This window comes from Dendrobates tinctorius, unplaced genomic scaffold, assembly GCF_039654945.1.
Source record: "Dendrobates tinctorius isolate UK_male_01 unplaced genomic scaffold, ASM3965494v1 ptg000003l, whole genome shotgun sequence".
NCBI lineage: Eukaryota > Metazoa > Chordata > Amphibia > Anura > Dendrobatidae > Dendrobates > Dendrobates tinctorius.
Genome location: NW_027361671.1, coordinates 3,093,947 through 3,112,646, shown reverse-complemented (window position 1 = coordinate 3,112,646; position 18,700 = coordinate 3,093,947). Strand labels below are relative to the sequence as shown.

At 43.1% G+C, this 18,700-nt stretch overlaps 1 protein-coding gene across 2 annotated transcripts in view; it reads left to right on the top strand.

The window, feature by feature from the left end:
• Positions 1-18,700, top strand: part of SSBP2 (single stranded DNA binding protein 2) — a 252,053-nt gene that overhangs the window by 194,896 nt on the left and 38,457 nt on the right. The window lies entirely within an intron of this gene.

Sequence of the window (18,700 nt, the reverse complement as noted above, 5' to 3'; positions counted from 1 at the left end):
TATATATATATATATAATATATATATAGCTGAGTGCAGAGCCCCACCCACTCCGCAAAGCCACATTATCCCGTCTGCCAGAGCCACCAGACAACTACCACAAATATCTCGCATCATCCTGTTACAGCTGGCAGACTGCTACCCCTAATATCCCACATCATCCCGTCAGCCAGACCCACCGGGCTACTACCCCTAATATCCCACATCATCCCGTCAGCCAGAGCCACCGGACTACTCCCCCTAATATCCCACATCATCCCATCAGGCAGAGCCACCGGACTACTACCCATAGTATCCCACATCATCCCATCAGCCTGGGGTCAGAACCAGAGCGCTGAGTGGAACGGTCCTAACTTCCATACCGGGGATCCCTTTAAGAGAGGCCTGGCATCAGAACCAGAGCGCTGAGTAATAGAACTCTGGGGTGAGAATCAGAGCTCTGAGGGATTTACCCTAACTTCCATACCGGAGATCCCTTTAAGAGAGGCCTTGGGTCAGAACCAGAGTGCTGAGTGGATTTGCCCTAACGTCCATACTGGGGATCCCTTTAAGAGAGGCCTGGTGTCAGAATCAGAGCGCTGAGCGATTTGCCCTGACTTCCATACTGGAGATCCCTTTAAGAAAGGCCTGGGGTCAGTACCAAAGCGCAATGTGGATTTGCCCTAACTTCCATACCAATGATCCTTTTTAAGAGACCCTGGGGTCAGAACCACAGAACTGAGTGGAACGGTCCTGACTTCCATTACGGGGATCCCTTTAAGAGAGACCTGGGGTCAGAACTAGAATGCTTAGTGGAATTGCGCTAACTTCCATACCAATGATCCCTTTAAGAGAGGCCTGGGGTCAGAACCAGAGCGCTGAGGGATTTGCTCTGACTTCCATACCAGTGATCCCTTTAAGAGGGAAGATGTGCCTATGCGGTGGAGGATGTGTGATGGGTGTATGGGAACGGGAGGGGGATTCATTTTTGTCATGTGCCCTCTGCTCCTTTCAGGGGGGCAGACAATGGCTAGGAGCTTATGTTCCCGGGGATGCTAGATTTCTCCCAGCATGTTAGGGTATGTGCACACGGTGCGGATTCTGCTGCGGTTCCGCAGCAGAGTCTGCTGCGTTGTACAGTACCTTTATTTCCTATGGAAATAAAAAAAAGCTGTGCACATGCTGCGTTTTTTTCCGCGCGGTTTTGCTGCGGTTTACAAACCGCAACATGTCAATTGTTTGGTGCAGAAACGCTGCAGTTTTACACCTCATCCATTATGAGGTGTAAAACCGCAGATAAACCGCAGGACTTTTGTCCTGAGGATTTACCTGCGGTTTTCTCTACAAAATCCACACACCAAAAAAACTACATGTGCTCATAGCCTCAGTGTCTGCTGAGGTGTTGTCAAGTGGGAAAACTTGTTCATAGCAACCAATCACAGCTCGCCTTCTTTTATCCAGCTCTGGTGAAATGAGAGATGCTTAGTGATTGGTTGCAACGAAAACTGTTGCTCATAGCAACCAATCACAGCTCAGCCTTTTTTGAACAGCTCTGGTGAAATGAAAGATGCTTTGTGATTGGTTGGTGATACACACATACATACATACATACATACATACATACATACATACATACATACATACATTCAGTTTTATATATAGAGATTTCATAACTTTCCCAAATTCCTATGAAAAAATATCCAGGACATTCTGCATTGAACTACTGTACCCAATTTATTATATATTTTAGAAGTCGGTCCATTTTATTCCGACTCCACCAAAATGAGCTCCGACTCCACAGCCCTGGTTGGCTGATCCTGCTAAGTTTTACCCCTACAAAACTATTGCACCCCTCTGTAGAACCCCTTTCAAAATGTATGGCTTCAGTCATTAGAAATTATACATTCACTAGAAATGTAAGTTCTAAAAACTCCCACAAACTGGGCTGAGGGGCATCTCGATTCTCTAACTCTCCCAAGTGTCTGGTTCAAATGTTTCTAACACAGCCCATCTTTGCTTGATTAATGTGGATGCTGCCTCACACGTCATCCTGGTTCACTTGATGGGACTGGCACATGCACAGAATGATCGCCTGCCCATAGCAGGGAACTTATAGAGGGCTGGCACTGGCTCACCAAGCTGCAACAAACTGTGAACTATGTAACATTCAGTGATTTTAAAGGGGTAAACCAAGACTAGAAAAACATGGCTGGTTACTTTTAAAGATCGCGACATTTGTCCACAGGTTGTGTCTGTTATTCGCTTCAATGGAGTGCCAGACAACCCATGGACTGGTGTGGTACGGTTTCTGGGATAAATGGAACATGTGGATTTTTTATTTTTTTTTAAAGATTTTTGATTGAAAAAAGTAATGAAAATTAATATATACAGTTGTGGCAAAAAGTATTGACACCCCTTCAATTCTGTCAGATAATACTCAGTTTCTTCCTGAAAATGATTGCAAACACAAATTCTTTGGTATTATTATCTTCATTTAATTTGCCTTAAATGAAAACACACAAAAGAGAATAACGCAAAAAGCAAAACATTGATCATTTCACACAAAACTCCAAAAATGGGCCAGACAAAAGTATTGGCACCCTCAGCCTAATACTTGGTTGCACAACCTTTAGCCAAAATAACTGCGACCAACCGCTTCCGGTAACCATCAATGAGTTTCTTATAATGCTCTGCTGGGATTTTAGACCATTCTTCTTTGGCAAACTGCTCCAGGTCCCTGATATTAGAAGGGTGCCTTCTCCAAACTGCCATTTTTAGATCTCTCCACAGGTGTTCTATGGGATTCAAGTCTGGACTCATTGCTGGCCACCTTAGAAGTCTCCACTTCTTTCTCTCAAACCATTTTCTAGTGCTTTTTGAAGTGTGTTTTGGGTCATTGTCCTGCTGGAAGACCCATGACCTCTGAGGGAGATCCAGCTTTCTCACACTGGGCCCTACATTATGCTGCAAAATTTGTTGGTAGTCTTCAGACTTCATAATGCCATGCACACAGTCAAGCAGTCCAGTGCCAGAGGCAGCAAAGCAACCCCAAAACATCAGGGAACCTCCGCCATGTTTGACTGTAGGGACCATGTTCTTTTCTTTGAATGCCTTTTTTTCTCCTGTAAACTCTATGTTGATGCCTTTTCCCAAAAAGCTCTACTTTTGTCTCATCTGACCAGAGAACATTCTTCCAAAACGTTTTAGGCTTTTTCAGGTAAGTTTTGGCAAACTCCAGCCTGGCTTTTTTATGTCTCGGGGTAAAATGTGGGGTCTTCCTGGGTCTCCTACCATACAGTCCCTTTTCATTCAGACGCCGACGGATAGTACGGGTTGACACTGTTGTACCCTCGGACTGCAGGGCAGCTTGAACTTGTTTGGATGTTAGTCGAGGTTCTTTATCCAACATTCACACAATCTTGTGTTGAAATCTCTTGTCAATTTTTATTTTCCGTCCACATCTAGGGAGGTTAGCCACAGTGCCATGGGCTTTAAACTTCTTGATGACACTGCGCACGGTAGACACAGGAACATTCAGGTCTTTGGAGATGGACTTGTAGCCTTGAGATTGCTCATGCTTCCTCACAATTTGGTTTCTCAAGTCCTCAGACAGTTCTTTGGTCTTCTTTCTTTTCTCCATGCTCAATGTGGTACACACAAGGACACAGGACAGAGGTTGAGTCAACTTTAATCCATGTCAACTGGCTGCAAGTGTGATTTAGTTATTGCCAACACCTGTTAGGCGCCACAGGTAAGTTACAGGTGCTGTTAATTACACAAATTAGAGAAGCATCACATGATTTTTCGCACAGTGCCAATACTTTTGTTCACCCTCTTTTTTATGTTTGGTGTGGAATTATATCCAGTTTGGCTTTAGGACAATTCTTTTTGTGTTTTTTCATTTAAGACAAATTAAATGAAGATAATAATACCAAAGAATTTGTGTTTGCAATCATTTTCAGGAAGAAACTGAGTATTATCTGACAGAATTGCAGGGGTGTCAATACTTTTGGCCACAACTGTAATGGCTTCTTTGTAAAACTATATTCAGGGAAAAATTGGAATTTTAAGGTCTTCAACAAAGCTTTGGCAGCTAATACATATGTATATATTTCATCGTAAGGCCACAATGAAGACACAGATCTTCAATCAATCTACTTCTGTTAATAGACGCGTAATGTAATATAATTGTTATTTAATATAGTTCATAAGCAACTAGTATGAAGTACATTGTAAAAACTCTTAAAATGTAGCATTTAGTAGATAAGACTGTTAACAAGAACAGAGGAGCGGGGTCCCAGACTAAATACAGATGTAGGTCATATTTTGTTTTTTTTGTCACAATGTTTTAGTTTTAAAGAGTTAAGCTGTATCCTAAAGACCAAGACCAATAATGGACCAAATCAAAGTTCTGGATTCATTTTATTTTTTTCCCCTATGGAATATTTTGTATGTAGGATATAAATCTGTTCATATACTCCCATATTATTTAGGTGAGGGTACGGCACCCAACACCCCCACCAATCGGCTGTTACTGGTGCCAGCGGTAGTCGGGTGTCATCATTTGCAGAGCAGAAGCACACAGCTTCGTCAACTGTATGTAGGCCCCAACAGGGGGCTGCAGGATTCCCCCTATTTATTGAAACAAGGGTGGATGTGCTGTACCCAGTCGCAGCTGCTGTACAGTTGGCGGAGCTGTGCTTTTCTGCTCCACCACGGATCATATCCAGCACCAAGATCAGCTGATCAGTGGCGGTGGTCACACCCCTACCTTTCTGATATTGATGATCTAGATCCTAAGCCCTGGACAACCTCTTTAACCATTCAGAAACTGGAACAGTCACAAGCCCTTTTTCTGAGACAAAGTAATCCGTAAAACTAAAAATGTAACATACAGTCATATGTAAAAGTTTGGGCACCCCTATTAATGTTAACCTTTTTTCTTTATAACAATTTTGGTTTTTGCAACAGGTATTTCAGTTTCATATATCTAATTACTGATTGACTCAGTTATATTTCTGGATTCAAATGAGGTTTATTGTACTAACAGAAAATGTGCAATCTGCATTTAAACAAAATTTGACCGGTGCAAAAGTATGGGCACCCTTATCATTTTCTTGATTTGAACTCTCCTAACTACTTTTTACTGACTTCCTGAAGCACTAAATTGGTTTTGTAACCTCATTGAGCTTTGAACTTCATAGCCAGGTGTATCAAATCATGAGAAAAGGTATTTAAGATGGCCACTTGCAAGTAGTTCTCCTATTTGATTCTCCTATGAAGAGTGGCATCATGGGCTCCTCAAAACAACTCTCAAATGATCTGAAAACAAAGATTATTCAACATAGCTTTTCAGGGGAAGGACACAAAAAGTTGTCTCAGAGATTTAACCTGTCAGTTTCCACTGTGAGGAACATAGTAAGGAAATGGAAGAGCACAGGTACAGTTCTTGTTAAGCCCAGAAGTGGCAGGCCAAGAAAAATATCAGAAAGGCAGAGAAGAAGAATGGTGAGAACAGTCAAGGACAATCCACAGACCACCTCCAAAGACCTGCAGCATCATCTTGCTGCAGATGGTGTCACTGTGCATCGGTCAACAATACAGCGCATGCATAACGCCTTTTTGTATGACCAAACAACTCAATCTTTGTTTCATCAGTTCACAGGACCTTCTTCCAAAATGTAACTGGCTTGTCCAAATGTGCTTTTGCATACCTCAGGCGACTCTATTTGTGGCGTGCTTGCAGAAACGGCTTCTTTCGCATCACTCTCCCATACAGCTTCTCCTTGTGCAAAGTGCGCTGTATTGTTGACCGATGCACAGTGACACCATCTGCAGCAAGATGATGCTGCAGGTCTTTGGAGGTGGTCTGTGGATTGTCCTTGACTGTTCTCACCATTCTTCTTCTCTGCCTTTCTGATATTTTTCTTGGCCTGCCACTTCTGGGCTTAACAAGAACTGTACCTGTGTTCTTCCATTTCCTTACTATATTCCTCACAGTGGAAACTGACAGGTTAAATCTCTGAGACAACTTTTTGTATCCTTCCCCCTGAAAAGCTATGTTGAATAATCTTGGTTTTCAGATCATTTGAGAGTTGTTTTCAGGAGCCCATGATGCCACTCTTCATAGGAGAATCAAATAGGAGAACTACTTGCAAGTGGCCACTTTAAATACCTTTTCTCATGATTTGATACACCTGGCTATGAAGTTCAAAGCTCAATGAGGTTACAAAACCAATTTAGTGCTTCAGAAAGTCAGTAAAAAGTAGTTAGGAGTGTTCAAATCAAGAAAATGATAAGGGTGCCCATACTTTTGCACCGGTCAAATTTTGTTTAAATGCAGATTGCACATTTTCTGTTAGTACAATAAACCTCATTTGAATCCAGAAATATAACTGAGTCCATCAGTTATTAGATATATGAAACTGAAATACCTGTTGCAAAAACCAAAATTGTTATAAAGAAAAAAGGTTAACATTAATAGGTGTGCCCAAACTTTTACATATGACTGTATATAGTATTGTATCCAACCACCATTACATATCTCTAAAAGAGCACCGAGGCAGTAGACAGCCACCTGGGTTTTGTTATCCAGCAGATGGAAGTTTACATTGTTTTCTGTAAGTAGACTAAATGTGAAGGTGCCCATACACATGGGATACAAGTTGGTTGTTAGTTGATGATGACTGAAGGCATGTCTGATGTAGCCATTGTAGGGATTCAACTCGCTCAGGAGCAACGGGAGACATTCAGGAGGCACATTCCTTTAAAAGTTCATAGGGTTTATTGCTCCATAAACCAGCACATAACATAAGGAATAGCCTTTAGCTCAGGCGAAAGTAAGTATAAGTGTCCATTGTTTCAGGCTCAGTCCTGGAGCCTCAGCAAACACAGGAGGCTTATCCTTCCTCACATAAAGCCAATATACATAGGCCTCACCGGGTCAGCAGCCTCAGCACGTGGTCTTCAGGAAGATAGCACACCTTCCTCCACTTAGGCCTACCGGGACCTTCCACATGGCCCAATCAGAGCCATGCGCTCTCTCCCATGTGACCAGACCTCAGGTACCTTATATGGTCCATAACCACACCCACAGGTGGTCACATGGCTATGACCTCACTAAAGGTCCTATTACACACAGCCACACATATACTTTATTATGACACTCTTAAACACACCCCTGGGTGGGTTTGTAGGTAACTGGCCCACCCATCTCCCTAGTTACCTGGAGACTTCTCCCTGACACATTTAAACAACACATCAGCAATATCATTGCTGATCAACACATAAGTCTCCATCTCAAGGCCACCCACCTTGAGATACATAACGATCCTTCAGCATCCTATACCCATTACCACAATGGATATGCCTGTAGACCCGTCCTGGGACACCCACACAGCGCCTCCTAGCGGACATAGTGGTCACTACACCACACCATATATATTGTAGTTAATACTGGGCTTTAATCTAAACTTGTCCATGCACCTTAGATGGCTGTCAGTCAAATGACTGACTCACAGCCATTTCTCCCGATTCCCCCATACACATTCATGCGTTTCTAATGGGGAGAAAACTGCTATTGGGCTCCTCTGTGAGCGCCTTGTCTCTCTGAAAAACTATAGGATCAAACTGCCCAATTCCCCAAATTATCTGTCAAGGAAGTGCCATGAGCCCCCTTACACATTAGATCTAGACTCCCCAGATTAAGCCAATTATCTCCAATGTGGACGGGGCCTTGAGCAGCCACACGTATTGGAATACAATGGACTGGCGAGTAAAGGCCCGTATAGTATCATGAAAGAACGGTCACAGAACAATCGTTTGCGTATTGGAAGAAAACTTCAAACACAGATGACTGTTGTGAGATGATGACCATGATGTGTCCCCGGTTGACAAAACAGTCGATTGTTGTAAAATTTCTTCTAATGAACGATTGTTACGGGGGCAACCATGCGCTAATTTTCACTTTATTGTGGTGTGTATGGGCACCTTTAGCCTTGGACCTTTGGTTAAGGTGGAGTTCTCTGTGTGCCTGATGGTCTCCTACAGTCTGCTGTCCACTTTATGGAGACCCACCATAAAAGTGACCGTGTAGGAGCGCATTACTGGTGTGAGTGGGGGAATTGTGATCATTTCCAGAATCTAGATAATTTTTTCATTCTTAAGATTAATACTCCTAAATCCACGTGTTCTCGTCTCCTCTTGGGTGGACTTCTAGGTTTTTAGCTAGTGTGGATCAGGGATTGGTTTCCAGCTCTGCTCCTGCGGTTAATTTTTGCACTTCTATTTTGTGTCCTTCAGATATCTGTAATAATGCGGCCTGCTGGAGCTGTAGCTCAGAGCTGCGACAAGGACAAGCCGGCAGCAAAATTCACGAGTCTCGCTGGCTTCCAACCTAACCCTTTGTCGCAGATGTTTTTTTCCCAGCTAACCCCTAGTAGATAAACTGTGTCTTGCGGTTTCCGAGAAAAGTAGGGATATGTCAGTTAGTCTCCTGCAGAGTTTATTCCTCGTCCCTCTGACAACAAAAGTATTTTATTTTTTGAGCGCTTGCATAATGTGCATTAAAACGGAGTTTCAGAGTGACCCCTATTGGAGAATCCAAGAATCCGTCACTCTTGTAGAAATTAGCTGCACACGGCATACATATATTTATGTGCTAGTGATTAGATTTATTCACAATGATCCTATGTGATAGATTAAGACTTATAACACTTAGTTCTCACCTGCACATAATCAAAAATTGCTATTTTTTTGGGCTGAAAATTCCACGAGACTTGAGTTTATTTTTCCCTTCTCTTTTTATTTTTTTTTCTACATTCGTACTTTTCCCATTCCATACTTTGCAATACTAGTAAAAATAAAAGAGCTAATCATCAAATAGTCCATTGGGGAAGGTAGTTGTGTCCCTTCTTTTATGATCAGTGCAAATGATACAGATATACTTAGGTCTTTGTTAGGCTATGTGCACACGCTGCGGATTCTGCTGCGTTTCCGCAGCGTTTTTGGCCCTGCGGAAACGCAGCAGTTCCACAGACCTGGTACAGTACCATGTTAGCCTATGGCATTTCAAATCCGCTGTGCTCACGCTGCGTTTTTTTCCGCGCGGTTTTGCTGCGGTTTACAAACCGCAGCATGTCAATTGTTTGGGCGGTTTCCGCAGCGGTTTCACACCTTTAACATAGTAGAGGTGTGAAACCGCAGGGATAAACCGCAGGTCACTTTACCTGCGGTTTTACCTGTGGTTCCGCACGGAAAAAGCCGCAGGTGAACCCACAGCGTGTGCACATAGCCTTATTCTTGGCATCCAAAGTTACTTTTTTTTTGTTTGTTTTTTGCAAAATGACGCTTTTCTTGAGCCCTTTAATATAATTATTTTACTTATTTTATTACTAATTTTTGGACAATATTCATTTGATTTAGTTTGCTGGTCTTAAGTGGAAAAAAACATCCATGATCTAGGCTAACAGTTGAGAAATGACACTGTATATTACAGGAATTATTAATTTTAGAACAGTTAGAACAACATTTCTGTGCTTCGTCCGGTTATATTGTTTTATGCCTTTTGTAGCTTGATCGTATTTTGCATAATCGCCTGTGAATAAGACATGGATGGCTCTATCTAGGGGGTTACTCCACTGTCCCGCACTTATCGTCACTCTATACAACACAGCTGGGTGGTATCGCACTTTAGTAACACAGTTATCACCTGCAGGAGATGAAGACACATGCTCCTTGGTTCGGGAACCTTCATAAGTGATATATACCATATATACTCGAGTATAAACCGAGTTTTTCAGCACTACTTTTTGTGCTTAAAGCGACAAGCGAAAACTCGGCTTACACTCGATTGAGGTGTCCAGAACATGGAGGGGGAGTAGCAGCAGCGGGTCACAGTAGGTAGGAGCCGGCTGCTGTGGCTAACTCCTGTGCCAGCTGCTAAAAAGAAATGAATATTCACTGCACTGGCAATGAGTATTCATTCCTCTGTAATAGTGTGCACAGCGTCAGCCGCAGCTGCCGGGCGGTCACGTGTGCCACTACTTTAGAGGAATGAATATTCACCTCTCTTAAGTAGCGGCACACGTGACCGCCCAGTGGCTGACACTGTGCACGCTACTTAATACTCCCTGCCCTCCACGCACATAGTTCCGGCGTGGGGAGCGGTGGGTATTCCGGCAGCTGTGCTCTGCTTGTGAGTAGCACATGGCGTCCCTGCCATGCGCTGCTTATAAGCATAAATCCGCTGCTGGCACCAGAACAAGACACTACGAGGGAGCGCAGGAGGGTAAGTGTAAATGTTTTTTTTTATGTTTTTTTTATAGGGGCCACTCATACCAGGATAATAGGGTCATGCATGGATGGGGATGGTGCCATGCATACATGGATAGGGATGGGGCCATGCATACAAGGATGGGGGCCAATCATACCAGGATAGGAATGAAAAGCCTTGCATACCAGGATGGGGATGAAGAGGTCGTGCATACTAGGAGGATGAGGGGCAATGCATACCAAGCTTCTACTCGAGTCAATAAGGTTTCCCAGTTTTTTAAGGTAAAATTAGGTGCCCCGACTTATACTCGGGTCGGCTTATACTCGAGTATATACGGTAATTAATATAGTACACTTTCTTTGTATCATACAACTTGAGAAGCTCCTATAAACTTAGGCTTCATTCACATGTTGCGTTTTTACAGCGTTTTTTTTGCAGGCAAAACCTGCTGTCTGCACAGATTGTATGTGTTATTTTATTTGCCTGCTGTACATGCTTAATATAGTTAGCTTTATTCACCAAGTAATTGAATTTTTTCAGTATTTTTTCACTTTCTCTTTGCTTTCTATGGGTTAAAAAATGCTGCTAAAAATCTGAAATAGAGACATGCGGCAGATTTAAAATAAATGCTCCAGTCTTCCAATTCATCCAGGAAACAAATAACAATTGTGTGCATGAGACTTCGGAAATATTAAAGCTCTTACTGTAAAATAAAAAGCTGGAAAAAAAAAAAAAAAACCTGCAACGTGTGAACAAAGCCTTATTATGACACTTCACTAACTTGCAACTCTCCCAGGCCGAGGGGGCGGCGAATTCCCAATACTGCCTGGTTGAGTTCATTTCGATGTGTATAAGAAATTCTAACTTGTTACTGTGTGAGAAGGAGAATGTGGCCTAAATGGCTTCCTGTAATGTGTCTTAACAACGGTCTAATAATGGATCAGTGTACATATAAAAGTACGGGCTGACTATAATACGAGTCTTTATATACTGAGCCTTGAGACGACTGATGCATGACGCTTTTCAAGTCCTTTTAGGTCATATGAACATATACAAGTTTTAATAGTTTTGTTCAGCTGTGCATGTTGTACAAGTAGAAATAAGTGTGAATGATAAAGAATTGTGCAAAATGAAGAAAAAAACTAATTTGACTTTTAAGGAGTGGGAGGGATTCCAATCCAGCACGACCATCCAAGTGATAATTTATGGCTTTTATGGTCGTGCTGGATTGGAACCCCCCCAGCTCCCACCACTCCTTGTTATTTCTGCTTTCACCAGCGGGAACGCCGCCCTTCAGTGAACGCCAGTCGGATTGAATAATGTTTCCAACAGGGGGAGATGTCGCCACCCTTTTTTTTTTCTTTGTAATTTGACTTTTTGGCTTTGAGGTTGTAAAGGGAGAATGTGAGCACAAAATAACTGTTCAAACCAAGCACTGGCACACTGCGTCCCCTTGGCATGGCCAAGAAGGTCAGTTCACCTTCTTGACAATTTGTTTTTCTTCTGTCTTTACCTTCCTCTTCCTCGATTGACTACTCTGGCTTTACAGGAAGGTAGGAGAGAGGTGGGAAGGTTCACTGAATTGTTGGGACATATTAAAAATGCACTGAATGCTTGTGCTTGGTTTGAACAGTCATTTTTGTTCTCACAGACTCACTTTGAAAACTTAAAATATAGATGAATATTGACTGAATAAAAAGTTAGTATAGTAAAATAAGAACTACCCTCAGTGACCCCTCACCCTCCCTTTCTGATGCTTACCCTGTGCTTGGCTGGGGCAGGTCACCACTGCGGCCGCCACTGATCGGTGAAGGGAGCGTTTTGAGCTACTTCTGGTGTGTCGAGACAAGACCACGTAGAGCTGGAGCTGCGAGGGATTGCTCACCCAAGTATTACTACTTTTATGTTTTATTAAACCATTTTTAAAAATAATTTTTTTGTTCCCTGAAAAATCGAGTGTCTGCTGAGCACAAAAATGCCACTCAGAATTCAGTGTTTAGTAGATGTGATGGGTGGCGGGGGGCAATGACCATGTCTAATGTTCAGCTAAACCATTGGGTTGCTGATGAAAACCAGTCAGATTGGCCTCTTCTGGAATATACTGGTGTGATAATCAAGAAAGCAGTGCAATGGCAACACGGTGGCTCAGTGGCTATCACTGCTGCTTTGCAGCGATGAGGCCCTGAGTTCGAATCCTCCAAGGTCAAAGTCTGCTAGCAGTTTGTGCGATCTTCTGTTTGTCGGGGGCTTCCTTCATGTACCCCAGTTTCCTTCATTGCTCTAAAAGCACGGTCCCATTCAGAATGTGAAGAGGGGCAGATGTGTCGTGGATGTGCACACCCATGTCTTGTGCGTTGTGCATGGAGGAGGCGGTCTATGACTGTGCTAGGACTGTATTAAAGTTAGAATCGCTGAGCTGCTGTTTGTCAGCGCAGGTAATGACTTGTATTCTCTAAACCCATCACCAGACAACGGGAAGACATCAGTGCGCATATCGCAGTGCCACGCACTTATTGAGACCCCATTAGTAGAATGACTTCTTGACGTTACTTCAATGTGCTTTATTTATAAAATATTGGGACAATTAAATAGTCTGTATTATGAAGGAGGAGGGAATCCGCTAAATTACAGGTGTAGCAGTCAAAACCATTGATAATTGCATCAATAAATTTTAGGTCCCCTACTCTGTGCAGAGGAGATATGCAGCGCCTGCCATTAATGCTCGCGCTGCGCTAGTAATGTCAGTACAAATATATTGCAGGGCTATGTAGTTATTTGTCTGGTGCCCCCTCCATCTTCACGGAGCCGCCACATTGACTGCTGCGTCCTGCACTAAACTCCGAGAGGTATAATGCAAATTGCGCCTGTGCGGTGCCATGGTGTACCAGAAACTGGGGGATTGGGCACTCTGATCACAGCAGAATATGGCGGAAAGCTACTAAACCCATATATATGCCGGGTATAGTAGATGTATGAGGCTATGTGCACACATTGCGGATTCTGCTGCGGATCCACAGCATTTCAGGCTCTGTGGGTCCGCAGCAGATTTAGCTGCGTTGTACAGTACCATGGTTTTCAATGGTAAACTGAAAACCGCAGCGCGCATGCTGCGGATTTTTCCGCTCGGATTTGCTGCAGGTTCAAATCCGCAGCATGTCAATTCTTTGGGCAGATTCCGCTGCGGTTTCACACCTTCTCCATTGTAGAGGTGTGAAACCGCAGGGCTAAACCGCAGGTCTTTTGACCTGAGAATTTACCTGCGGATTTTTCCAAATCCGCAGGACCAAAATCTACATGTGCACATAGCCTTACTGCGGGCTGCACAGAGCACCTGATCAGGTCCAGCTTCAGAGAGTCTCCATAAGCTGTCCAGGAAAAGTCACTTTTCTTGCCCTCGCCTGCTATTCAAATTAATGGCCACCAATGTAATATACGGCCGCCAATGTGATATATGGCTACCGATGTAATATACGGCTACCGATGTAATATATGGCCACCAGGGTTCATTACAGATCCTTTTCATTTACTGACTTTCTGTTCATGATAATGGGAGGAGTGGGGGGAGACCCTGAACAGAGGAATCTCCAGTTTGATGCCCATGTGCCTTAATACCCTACTTAAAGGTTGTCTCATATAGACACCCCCTCTCTATATACCATATATCCCTTTAGGCCATGTTCACACGTTCAGTATTACCTCAGTGTTTGTTCCACTCATGGTTTTGGCTTACAATCAGAGGGAAAGTATAATAGAGACACGTCACCAATACTGATGTAAGATACTGACCATATACTGAACGTGGCCTAACCCTTCATTGTGCCATTCCTCTAGGAATTTAATGAATGAATTAACAATTGGATGTTACCAGTTCTCCTTGCTGGAGGATCATGTCCTACACAGTCGGATACTGTCAGCAGTGATTGGAGAGTTTAAAGACCCCCTCCGATGACAGTTTGTTCATAATTTTCTAGGAAAAGTAACAGAGGAACTGTACAATGGGCAGCGCCGTATCTCAGTGATTAGCAACATCACCAGTGGCTCAGTGGTTAGCACTGTTACCTTGCTGTACAGTTGTCCTCGGTTCAAACCCCACCAAGGACAATATCTGCAGTAGGTGTCTGTGTTCACTCCATGTGGGGTTCTCGGGTTTCCTCCCACACTCCAAAGACATCCTGATAGGGGATTTAGAGTGTGAGCTCTGTTGCTGACAGTGAGTGAAAATAAATGTAAAGTGCTGTGAAAAATGTTGCCATTGTATAAGAAAGCACAACAACTACACAAAATGCCGCACATTGTTATGAGGAATGCAATTATTTGCTAAAACATACAAGCCAGAGAGCCATCTGGTCCTCTCTACAGTGTTATTCGGCCATTACGTTTATTTTTCCAGGAGACCAGTAATGTTCATCCGCTCAGTGCAGCTCCTCCTCTGCTCAGTGCAGCTCCTCCTCTGCTCGGTGCAGCTCCTCCTCCTCTGCTCGGTGCAGCTCCTCCTCCTCTGCTCGGTGCAGCTCCTCCTCCTCTGCTCGGTGCAGCTCCTCCGCTCAGTGCAGCCTCTGCTTGGTATGACTTGTGATTACTATGTGGGGACAATTGGATCAGTGATATCATAAAATTAGGCAAATGAGTAGCAGATTCTAAGCGTCACTTAGCGATCCATGTATAAGCCGTAACGCTGCGTGTAAGTGACAGCCGCATTGTGTGCGTATTGTGGTACTGAATATATCAACCTTGAATTGCTCTTGTATATTGTTTTTTCTCTTGAAAATTCAATGTAAATGACCATGACACAACATTAATAGCATTTTGCGCTGGTAAAATCTTTTATCTTTACAATATGTATTCATTACCTTTTGTATCTTGTTTTCAATCATGTAATTTTTATTTTATTCTTTGTATTTTTTTGGTGTTGAAATGATTTCCATTTTTTACCTGGAAACCATCGAGAAGCTGCTATTGGCAGATCTGATCTACAATCCTAAGTGCATACCTTAAAGGGGATTACCATATGAATACGTATCCATAGAATAGGTTATATACAGTATATATGGATCCCACACTCCCACTGATCCAGTGAAATCTGCCCTGCCAGTGGCAGGATGTGCACCATATGCTGGGCAGGACACCTTGCTCCATACATATAGTGCCGGTGCCGAGGACTGCACCTTGTCTCCTATTAAAGTGACTAGGACTCAGCAGTGGCCACAAAAGCAACATACCGCGCCTCTGTGTTCTGCTCCGTATGTCGCTTATATTCGTCCGCTTCTTGAGATTTCAGTCAATCCGTGGAAGTGCCAGATCCCCACCAATCTTGTATTATCTATCCTACAAGTAGATCATGTATTGTTAAGGCTGAGTCACCCTTTTAAAGGGGTTGTTCCATAAACCTACTTGGAGGACCACAAGAACGGGGGTCCAACAGTCCCCTGTGTGAATGATGAAACAGTAATGTGCATGTGTAACCGGCGCTCCCATGGACATTGAGTAGCGTACTGATCACACGTGTGCACTACCACACCATTCACTCAGGAGAATTTAGGACCCCGTTCTCATCAGTAGGGGTCCTTATAGTCCTCATGCTGTGGATAGATGATAAATGTTCCTTATACAAAACCCCTTTATTGAAAAGATTCTGTAAGAACATCTTGTCTGTTTGATAGTTTCCTGGTAGGAATATTTTATTATTTAATGAAAATAAAGTTGGATTTTTTTCCTTTTATTTTCTAATGCATGTTGCCATGTGCAAAGGCATACTTGGCCATAGGTGCAGGCTTATTTGGAGGCTTACTTGGCCATAGGCGAAGGCTTACATAGCCATAGGCTGAGGCTTACTTGGCCATAGTTACACGCTTACATGGCCATAGGTGGAGGCTTACATGGCCGTAGGCTTACATGGCAATAGGTACACGCTTACATGGCCATAGGCGGAGGCTTACATGGCCGTAGGCTTACATGGCAATAGGTACACGCTTACATGGCCATAAGCGGAGGCTTACTTGGCCGTAGGCGTAGGCTTACTTGGCCATAGGCGCAGGCTTACTTGGCCATAGGCGCAGGCTTACTTGGCCGTAGGCGGAGGCTTACTTGGCCGTAGGGGTAGGCTTACTTGGCCGTAGGGGTAGGCTTACTTGGCCGTAGGCGGAGGCTTACTTGGCCGTAGGCGGAGGCTTACTTGGCCGTAGGCGCAGGCTTACTTGGCCGTAGGCGCAGGCTTACTTGGCCGTAGGCGCAGGCTTACTTGGCCGTAGGCGGAGGCTTACATGGCCGTAGGCGCAGGCTTACTTGGCGCACGTATGTGACCATCCCATCTATTTTCTATGACTTTTCTGGGTGAGATTTACGTTTTTCTCATAAATACAGAATACTTTGGCCACCATCTAGCCCCCATAATGTGGACTTATATTTGTCATCAGATGCCGTTACCGCTGTCGTTTTGTCATCTTTCTTTAATGGAAGACCCTATAACTGCTTATAAATATTTTAATAACCGTGATAAAATATTAACTGTATTGTGCTGGATCTGTTTCTGGAAACCTCTGTGTAATCTCTTATGGATATTACTGTTGGTCTAGGCAGGATTGCGCGTTCTCGGCTCCTTTATGGCGTCGTAGCTTTGGATCTGGAATCCGTTTCCCCTATGTGCTAATGACTTGGCTTTATTTAGAACTTGCTGGCATACTTTCAGCCTTATTGCCTGTTTGTTGGCACATTAAGCCCCGTCTGCTGTTAACCTGTTGCTCTCCGGTTGTTAGCCGGCTACAACATCCAGCCCGCTGTGCGAGTTAATAGAACCATGATCCACATGGCTTTTCTTCTATGCAGCATAAGCCCACATGTTCTTGAGAAAAGCCCCAGAGAGATCAATGAGTCCTCTCTCTTTTTCTTCCGTGTTTTCTCTCTGTGGAATGCAAAGCTCTGGTGTAAAATACCCATGACATAACGCCTGCCTTTCTACACACCAATGCAAAACTGCATGCACGGTCTGATTACCTACGAACACGTCTCTGCATCGGCATAAGGGAGCTGAATGTGTGACTGTAAGGGTTAATTAGTCAGTGCACGGTGTCATTTCTCCTTTAAAGTCTGCAGAAATGTAAGCTAATTTGGTGATGTGCTACTTACAGAAGTTTTGCTACTTTTCAATTTTTTTTTTATTTTTTTTTTTAAAGGGGATCTCCAGCTTTGTAGAATACATCGATGACTTGCATGAATAGCTATTAATAAAAAGGCCAAAGATTTGACATTAAATAGATTCTCCTTGTAGTTTCAAGTCTCCTAAGAGGACGATTGAAGTCAGTAAAAAGTGAAGGAAAAATGTTTTTAAAAATATGAAAAAAAAAACTATAAAATTTAATAATATAAAAGTTCAAATCCCTTGCCTTTTTCACCATTAAAAATAAAGCAATAATTAAAAAAAACATACTTTATTTGGTAACGCTGCTTTCGTCAAAGTCCTAGCTATCAGAATATACAATAAATTAATCTGATTGGTAAACGGCGTAACAAGAAAAAAAAATCAAACCTCCAGAATTACAGGGGGGGGGGGGTGTTTCTGGCCAGTGCAATATTGCGGTAAAATGCAAGAAAGACTATCAAGACATTTTATCTAACACAAAATGGTATCAATGAGAATGTAATCTCAGGGCATAAAAAAATAAACCCTCACACAGCACTGTATACCCAAAAATTGAAACATTGCGGTTGTCATAAAATGCCGACCTAAGCGAAATAATTTTTCTTTTCAAATTCCCAATTTTGAATTTTTTTCACCAGCACTATATAATATGAAGATTGCAATATATTAAGAGGGTATAAACATTGATGGAAGGAAGAGAGCTTCTTTATCCACGTAGAGCAGCAGGTTATTGCCGCCTGCTAGTAAAGCACATGGGGCTTTGGAGTGGTAGCCACATTGACTTCTAGAATACAGGGGCTTCTCCGCTCTTTGGGAGAGGTCCAGCGTTCCACTGAACACATCTAAGAGTTGAAAAGGGGAGCAGGTCTTGGCGCACCATGGCGTTTCTTCACCTTCGTAATCTGTCAGAGCTTCGTGCATGACTCTCCACTGATGGTAGATGGAGACCGTATAAGAGTGCCCCATAATCTATATTTTCTGCATATACATGATCCCTGTACTTAATGATCATTTCCTCTAATTTGATATTGTGATAAATACACAATCTGCAAATAACTTTAAAAAAAAAAAAAATTGTCCTATTCCCCTGAAATACCCTCCTCAATGCCAACCCTTAGGTGTCTCGTTTTTTTCTTGTAACTTATCCACAGACATGTCGCCTTCTCTAGCAGCACTGAGATGGACTGACTTAAGTTGGAGCAAGACTTTGTCCCTCCTTTTTGTCCAACGCTCAGTACAGGACAGGCAAGTCATTGGTCAGTGACAGGAGCAATGCATAACGGGAAGTGTGGGAAGGGAAGTCCCTGCACCTAT